The sequence below is a fragment of the Macaca mulatta genome, chromosome 4, assembly GCF_049350105.2.
Source record: "Macaca mulatta isolate MMU2019108-1 chromosome 4, T2T-MMU8v2.0, whole genome shotgun sequence".
Taxonomy (NCBI): Eukaryota; Metazoa; Chordata; class Mammalia; order Primates; family Cercopithecidae; genus Macaca; species Macaca mulatta.
The window spans coordinates 89,374,662-89,384,377 of NC_133409.1; positions in this window are offsets into that span (position 1 = coordinate 89,374,662).

Consider the following 9,716-nt stretch of genomic DNA (forward strand, 5'->3'; position numbering starts at 1 on the left):
TAGTTAACAATAACTACAGAGTCAAGGAAAAGGAAAATAATTCGGGACCACTGGCTATTACAGCAAAAAGGTTATGCCTTTTACTTTATTTATTTATTTATTTTTAAAAATAGAGATGAGATCTTGCTCTGTTGCCCAGGTGGGTTTCAAACTCCTGGCCTCAAGTGATCCTCCCACCTTGGCCTCTTTAAGTTCTGGGATTACAGGTGTGAGCCATCGTGCCCAGCCAGGGTGTGACTTTTGACAGGGGATTGTTTCTTTTTTTCCTGCCATGGTTGCAATAGAAGTCAGATTGTAGGATCATAAAGAAGCCGTATTAGTGTGGAGACAAAAGTGACTCCACCTGAAATGCTAATCTGCTATAATGATTTTTGAGTATCCTCAGTCCCATGAATGCCTCCTGATTCCTACTTTATTTACTGTCCCTGGAGAAAAAACATGTCAATCTTGATGTTATCCCACATTTTACAGGCTGTGACAAATATATATCTTTGTTGCCTGTTCTGGAGGATTGCCTTTAATTGTCTTGCATAGAGAACACTTATACCCTTTCACTGTAGTATATAAGCTCTGGGTTGGGAGGTAACAGGTTTAAAGATCTATCTGTCTTGCCGCTGCCCAAGACCACACTTCCATCTGTAAGTTACCTCCGTTACTGACAAACTGGGTTTTTCTACCTCATTCTTTGATTTCTCAGCTCCTCTGGCATTTGGGGGAACTTTGTATATATGGGTGGCCCTTTCACAGAACAGTCAGGGTTCTCCAGAGTAACAGAGAGATTACAGTAATTGGCTCAGGTGATTATGGAGGCTGAGAAGTCCCAGGATCTGACAGCTGGAGAACCATAGAAGCTGGTGGTGTAATTCAGTCTGAGTTTGAAGGCCTGTGAACCAGGAGTGCTGATGTCTGAGAGGAGGAGAAGATGGCTGTTCCAGCTCAAGCAGAAAGCAAATTCACTGTTCTCTGCCTCTTTATTCCATTCAGGCCCTCAATGGATGGTACGATGCCCATCGAAATGTGTGAGAGCATCTTTTTTACTCAGTCTACCAATTCAGATACTAGTCTCTTCTGTAAACACCTTCACAGACATAGCCAGAAATAATGTTTTACCAGGTATCTCGGCATCCGTTAGCCCAGTCAAACTGACACATAAAATTAACTATCACAGAAGGACTACCTCATTAGCAACTAAGAACAATGGGGGCTTAGAACAAAGATAGACCTCATCAGGTATTAAATTGGAAGAAGATAGATTAATGAAAAGAAATGTTATGATACTGTTGAAGATGGAGGCAACAAGACCCTCCAAGGCCATAGAAAAATAGAATACTAAACCCAGAAAGGCTCTTCAAGTTATCTATGCTAGTGTTCTACCTAACACAGGAATAATTTCTTTGCAAAGCCCCTGGCAGATTATTTAGTTTTGCTTGGATCCTTAAGGTGATGAAGTGTTCCGTTTTTAGCAAGGTAAATGAATCTGTTTTTGGACAGATGTAACTCTTAGAAATTTCTTCCTTGTACTGCTAAAGCAAGATCTGTTTCCCATATGGTTTCCTTAAGTGATAAACAGACTGACTGTAATATATCTTTCCTATGACAGCCCTCCAAATATCTGAAGCATGTCCCTCCTACCTGTTTTCTTTTTTTAAGTTAAGCATCCCAGATTCTTCAATTGTATGTCCTGACAAGATTATCAGACCTCTTAATATTCTGGCTGCCCAATCAGAATAAAGTTGTTGAACTCTAGTTTGCCAGTGTCAATTTTAAAAAGTAATGTCCAGAAGGAATTTTGTATTTTACATGTAGTCTGACTGGAACACATAAGAGACAGTGAGATTAATTTTGTTAGATATTTTACCCTTGTTCATTGGACTCTTGGCCTAAATTGAACCAGTAATGAACTGCACCTGTCTGGTATTTATCTAAATTACCATCAAACCAGGTTTAGTCTATTCTGTAGCTGAAAAAATTAATTTTATTTGATAAATTTTACCTTGTATAGTTTTGACCTATTCATTCATTTATTCATTCATTGTTTCAACCAATACTTTTTGAGGTCAGCAGTGGGGCCGTCTTTGTTATGCCCTGAGATTACTGCAAAGTACAAGTTATTCCAATTAGTTGAACAACTTGAGATCATTTCAAAATGTAAATCTAATATTCGACATTGTTATTTCTGCATCACCTATCATCTATAAATTTCATAAACATGATTATATCTTTACTCAATTAATAACAAGATTGATTAATAAAAAATCAAGGACATATTGTGATAAGGTGGTGATTTTGAATCATTAGGATTCTAGATTTAAAAGTTTTTGGATATAAAGAACATTTAACAGTGTGATGTATTTATTTTATAGAAGAGAGTTAATATATAACTTAGAGTTTGATTGTCTTAAATACCGTATTTCTCTTTATGTCCCAGGGGAAGATCACAGAATGCTGCCTTGCTTGTGGAATTATAGAATTCAAATCTATCAGTTTTACAGGGAGTAATTTTTCAAGACTTAAAGGAACTCATACTGATTCCTAATAATCATCATTTTCTTAACCTAAATCCCACAAAGCCATCCATTTAATCATTTGTTTTAGAATGTTTCCTGCTTTCCTATATATTTCTTTTTCTTCTCACTTTAAAACAAGGTTTAAACATCCCTTTTGATATTTTTAGTTTTTGTCGGGGTGTAGGGAGCAAGGTTCTGCTCACTGTGACCTTTGCCCTGCAGCAATAAAGCAATAACTAGCATCATTTCTGCTTTGTATTGTTTTATCACTTATACATCATGTTTGTAGTCTGACAAATGAAGTCAAATGCATATAAATGCTTTGTAAACTATAAAGTTCTCCATTTATATATATTTCTGCCCCATTTATTTCTCATTAATGTTACTTGTGATTATATTATCAGAATTCCACTGTAGAGCCATGTTTTTGTGAACATTGTGCTGCAAATATATTTATTTATTTTAAAGCGCTAAGTATATTCTTTTGTTCCCAAGAAAGCAAATTCTATGAGTCCTTTCTGGCTCTGTTTTTTTTTTTTTTTTTCCAATCTCTTCACAATATTGTATTTAGAGCCAGATTTATCAGCCCCAGGCATCTCTTGCTTTCTTGTGTCTACTTCTTCACAGTATAGCTCTCAGGCAAAATGACAAAAAGGCAAATTCACAAAGGAAAAAGTGAGTGTTCTTGTCAGTGCTTGGGTTCCATTCTCAGAGGAGCTGAAAATTCTTCTATTTCATCAACAGAATGTGATTTAAAGGGATATATTGCCAGCTTGTATCACTGCTAAACAGTGGTGTGTCACTGTAGAGCAAATAGTCACAAGAACACATTCTAAAGAAATATATAGTTATATCTATGCTTCCTGTCAAGCAAGGAAAAACCCAGACTGGCTCAAATCTCCAGAAGTGACTTGTATCCTTCTTCTTTATCTCTTACTCCAAAAGCGACTTGTATCCCTCTTCTTTATCTCTTGCACCTTTTCTTTTCTTCATCTTCTTTCTTCTTTCTCCATGTCCTCCTCCTGCTTTCACAATTTCCTCCTCCTTCTTATTCTCCTTGTCTTTCACCTCCCCATCTTCTTCTGTATGCATTAATAATTATGCCAGTAAGATGATATGTTGTAAAGAAATGGAATACTTTCAGCAGATGCCACACTATAGCCACAGCAGTGACATCTGGAATTTGTGAAGAGCCACAATTGGCATCCCTAAAATTAACCTGCCTGGATTCCATTCTGAGAAGATTGTGTCTGCAGGAAAGCCTGGTCAAGTTCCTAATAGAGGCAAAATCAAGGGTAGTTGGCATCTATCCTAGTTAATGTGAAAGTTAGAATTGTTTTCAGATACTTAGATACATAGATATACAGGCTATGTTATTACAAACTTTCAAGGCAATTCTTATATTCTTATGTATTTATTTGCTTTTTGAATCATAAAACTTATGCTTATATTTTAAGCAGATAGAGTTTGTTTATGAAGAAGCGATTATTGCTGATACCCGTTATTATACATCAGAGTAGTTATATTTCTATGTAATTTTTGCATGGAGTAGGCATTTATGGTCTTGCTCTACATCTGTTTGACCATTGCAATTCCAATTGATTTCACAGGGTCAGCAAATACACAGCACATAAGCTAACACTCTTCCTTCTTGTAACCAGGGTAGACCTCTAATCAATTATGGCATTTGTCTTGCTAAGCCAGGAAACAGCTTCAGAATCCTTCTCAAACAATGTTTCAGACAGCTGTCATTAATATGTCAGAGTTGGCACTTGAGAAATACAGTTGCCATTCCAGAGTAAGGCCACCCTCCCTCCGAAAATAGCCTAATAAAAAGACTTCTGGGCAGTGGCATCAGAAATATAAGGGTCACTGATGGAATATGTCAGGAATGTAAGACAGAGAGAGATCCTAATTTCTCAGGAGCCAATAACTGAGAGTGGATAATTCTGGTTTGGACTTAAGTAGATGTAGGATGGAAGTAAAAAAGAAAACATACTTTGGGACTGGGTCCTTAGATCTATAAATTGTTTATTTGGGTAGCCATTACTCAGATTCCTCTCATTTTATAAAGTGTTTTTTTAAAGTTTCACAGTGGTACCTAATTGACATCATGGGTCTTTCCTATGATTAGTGAACCAATGGAATAATGAAAAGGAAACTATTTCTTTTTGTACAACATAGAGGCATGAGCTCCTTCTTTTAACCCATTGTTTCTCGCACTTTGATTTTGAGAAACTTGTGGTCTTAAACCTTCTGAAGACCCCCAAAGGGCTTTTGTTTATATGGCTATATCTATCAATATTGATCATATTTAAATTAAAATGGAAAAAATGTTAGAATAGTTATTGAAAATGAAAATAGTAAATGCCTATTCACCTAAATAATATTTAATCTCACAGATCCCTTGAAAGATTTTGGGGACACCAGAGTTTCCTGATTGGCACTTTGAAAATTGCTGCTTTAACCCATTCTGTGATGACTGCTGACTTGATTTAAGATGAATGCGGAAAGTCTCTTGCTAGGGCTCTCCCTAGCATTGCCTCATTCACAAAATTTCAAACACTATATATATCAATTCAGATAATTCATTTAGTTAAATGTTTATTAAATATATTTTCAGAATTTTTATTGAAATAGAACTAATTATTCTATCAAGGACACATAAAATAATTAGGTATAGAAAAAATGAGAAAGAAAAGAAAATCAAGGTTAGGAAAAAGTAACAATGCAGATATTCAGGCCATATAGTCCTGTAAAGTTTGCTAATGTGTTTACTGAGAACCTGTTCTAGACATAGGAAATGCATGGATGACTACAGTTACTCCAGTTGTTATCTCACTGAGGTTACATTATATTGTAGTTGTAAAATATGCACCCCCACTCATGGCTTTAGGCACAACAAATGACCAAAAACAAAAACTAACCAAACAAATATATGAGTTAAAAGATCCTTGACCAAAATGTTAAATGGAGTACTCTGAAGAAGCAAAGAGTTTTGGAGATATGCAAAATAATTTTCTTATAGTACATTTCCTGATTGACTTTATAAAGCTGTTTCTTATAGTCTTCATTAATGAAAGTTAAAGAGGCATGAGGACAAAGTGCTGCTGAGAATAGTATATCAATTAATTTTTGTGAAAACAAAATTATAATCCATTTGTTGCCAATATTATCAGACTGTGATTCTAAAGTGAAACTACCTTTCTTTTTTACATCCATATTTTCATAGTATAAGCCCCTCCTGGTCCATTAAAAATGTAGTACTGCCAACCCAAAGTTAGTCCCAGGGCTTCACCTTATAGCAACAGAGTTGAGAAATGTCAGGGAGCACAGATCATTTGATGAGTAGTAAATGCCTGATATAGCTGGTAGTTTGAAGTAGTAGCTCTTTAGATGATTTTTTTTTTTTCCAGAATGGGGAAGAGTGCTATGTGTTATAGATGGAATTCTGTCCTTCCAAATGTATATGCTGAAGTCCTAACTCCCTGTACCTCAGAATGTGACTATATTTGTAGATAGAGTTTTTAAACAGTAAGTAGGTTAAAATGAAGTCATTAGGGTACTCTAATCAAATATGCCTGTTGTACTTATAAAGAGATATGCTTAAGACACAGATACCTACAGAAGGAAAACCACGTGAAAACACAGGGAGAAGAAAGCTATCTATAAGCCAAGGAGTGAGTAAGACCTCAGAAGAAAGCAAAGCCTGCCAACACCTGGATCTTGGATTCTAGCCTCTGGAATCATAAGAAAATAGATTTCTGTTATTTAAGCTACTCAGTCTGTGGTACTTGGTTACAGTAGCCCTAGCAAACTCATGTGATTCTGTGATGAGGGGAAAGAACTGTTGAAGAGTGAGCAATCAAAGATACAAGGAAAAGGGAAAGGGAGGCAGAAGAGAGGTAGGGATCAGAGCAAGAAAATATCAGAGGGGGCAGAAAAGTATGGGGTAAAGTCATAGATAGATGGTATGTATATTAGTCCATTCTTGCATTGATATAAGGAACTACTTGAGACTTGGGTAATTTATAAAGAAAAGAGATTTAATTGGCTCAAAGTTCTGCAGGCTGTACAGGAAGCATGGCTTGGGAGGCCTCAGGAAACTTACAACATGGCAGAAAGTGAAGAGGAAGGAGGCATGTCTCACATGGCTGAAGCAGGGGGAAGAAAGAGGGAAGGGGGAGGTGCTACAGACTTTTAAACAACCAGATCTCTTGAGAACTAACTTACTACCACAAGAATATAAAGGGGGAAATTCTTCTTCCATGATCCAATCACCTCCCACCAGGCCCTGCCTCCAATACTGGGGATTACAATTCAACATGAGATTTGGGTGGGGACACAAATCCAAACCATATTATTCCACCCCTGACCCCTCCCAAATCCCATGTTCTTCTCACATTGCAAAATACAATCCTCCCTTCTCAACAGTCCCCCAAGTCTTAATTCATTCCAGCATTAACTCAAAAGTCCACCATCCAAAGTCTCATCTGAGACAAGGCATTCCCTTCTGTCTATGACCCTGTAAAACTGAAAGTGAGTTATTTACTTCCAGGATACAGCATGAGTGCAGGCATTGGGTATATACACCCATTCCAAGAGTGATAAACCAGCCCAAAACAAAGGCACTGCAGGCCCCATGCAAGTCCAATACCCAGAAGGGTAGTCATTAAATCTTAAAGCTCCAAAATAATCTCCTTTGGCTCCATGTCTCATACCCAGGCCACACTGATGCAAGGGGTGGTCTCCCAAGGTCTTGGACATCTCTGACTCTATCTCTTTGCGGGGTACAGTCCCCTCAGCTGCTTTTACAGGCTGGTGTTGAGTGCCTGTGGTTTTTCCAGGCACATAGTACAAGCTGTTGGTGTATATACCATTCTGGGGTCTGGACAGCACGGCAGTGGCCCTCTTCTCACAGCTCCACTAGGCAGTGCCCAGTGGGGACTCTTGTGTGGGGCCTCCAACTCTACAATTCTCCTCTACACTGCTATAGTAGAGATTCTCCTGAGGGTTCCACCCCTGCAGCAGACTTCTGCCTGGATATCCAGGTGTTTTCATACATCCTATGAAATCTAGGCAGAGGCTCCAAAGCCTCAACTCTTGCCCTCTGTGCACCCACAGGCTTAGCACCACATGGAAGCCACCAAGGCTTGCAGCTTGCCCCCTCTGAAGCAGTGGCCTTATCTATATCTGGGGCCCTTTTAGCCATGATTGGAGCTGGAGTGACTGGAACACAGGGAGCAGTGTCCTAAGGTTGTTCAGGGTATCAAGGCCCTGGGTCTGGTACACAAAACCATTATTTATTCCTAGGCCTCTGGGCCTGTGATGGGAGGGGCTGCCATGAAGTTCTCTGAAATGCCTTTCAGGCATTTTCCCCATTGTCTTGGCTACTAACATTAAGCTCCTCTTTACTTTTCCAAATTTCTGCAGCCAGCTTGAATTACTCCCCTGAAAATGGGTTTTTGTTTTCTATCACTTGGCCACATTACAAATTTTTAAAATGTTTATGCTCTGTTTCCCTTTTAAGTATATGTTCCAACTTCAGACCATCTCTTTGCTCATGAATATAAGCATATGCGTTAGAAGCAGCCAGGATACTCTTGAACACTTTACTGCTTAGAAATTCTTCTACCAGATACTCTAAATCATCTCTCTCAAGTTCAAAGTTCCACAGATCCCTACAGTGGGGGCACAATGCCACCAGTCTTTGCTACAGCATTGCAAGAGTAACCTTTACTCCAGTTCCCAATAAGTTTCTTATCTCCATCTGAGACCACCTCAGCCTGGACTTCACTGTCACAACAATTTAACAAGTCTCTAGGAAGTTCCAAACTTTTCCTCACATTCCTGTCTTCTTCTTTGCTCTTCAAACTGTTATAACATCTGCCCATTACCCAGTTCCAAAATTGCTTCCACATTTTCAGGTATCTTTATAGCAATGCCCCACCTCTCTGGTACCAATATTCTGTATTAGTCCATTCTTGCATTGCTATAAAGAACTGCCTGAGACTGAGTAATTTATAAAGAAAAGAGATTTAATTGGCTCAGAGTTCTGTAGGCTGTAGAGGAAGCATGGCTTGGAAGGCCTCAGGAAACTCACAAGCATGGCAGAAGGTGAAGAGGAAGGAGGTATGTCTTACATGGCTGAAGCAAGGGGAAGAGAGAGGGAAGTGTGAAGTGCTACAGACTTTTAAACAATCAGATCTTATGAGAACTCACTCACTATCATGAGAATAGCAAGGGGAAAATCTAGCCCCATGATCCAATCACCTCCCACCAGGCCCCACCTCCAACACTGGGGATTGCAATTCCACATGAGATTTGGGTGGGGATATGAATCCAAACCATATCAGTGTGGTGGGCTAAAAAATAGCACCAGGCTGGGCATGGTGGCTCACGCCTGTAATTGCAGTACTTTCAGTGGCCAGGGTGGGTGGATTGCTTGAGCTCAGGATTTTGAGACTAGCCTCAGCAACATGGCAAATCCTGTCTCTACAAAAAATACAAATATTAGCTGAGTGTGGGGTTGTATGCCTGTAGCCCCAGCTACTTGGGAGGCTGAGGTGGGAGGATGGCTTGAGCCCAGGTAGCAGAGGTTGCAGTGAGCCAAGATTGTCCCACTGCACTCCAGCCTGGATGACAGAGCCAGATCCTGTCTCAATAAATAAATAAATAAATAAATAAATAAATAAATAAAGCAAAAGCACCAAAAGACATCCATGTCAAATTCCCGAAACTTGTGATTTTTACCTTATATGATAAAGGATGGGATAAAGTCAAGGCTCTGAGAGGAAATGTTTATCCTGGATTATCTGAGTCAGTCCTAAACACAATCATGTGTATCTTTATAAGAAAGGAGGGACAGTTGTAAGACAGACACACAGAGGACAGACACACAGAAGAGGAGAAGGTGATATGATGTTGCCTCAAGCCAGAGAACACTTGGCACCCCCGAAAGCTGAAAGAGGCAAGGAGAGAAGAAATTTCTGTTGTTTTAAGCCACCAAGTTTGTGGTCATTTGTTACAGCAGACACAGAGAACTAATACAGATGGACTGAGCTTGGATATCAGAAAATAAATTTCTTCCTTTCGGACATGGGGTAGAAAAGTAAGGATGTTTACACACTGATTATCTTGGTGGAGGTGGTAGTGGTGATATTGTAGGTAAAGTAATTACAGACTATTCATTTTGTACATAATAATGCA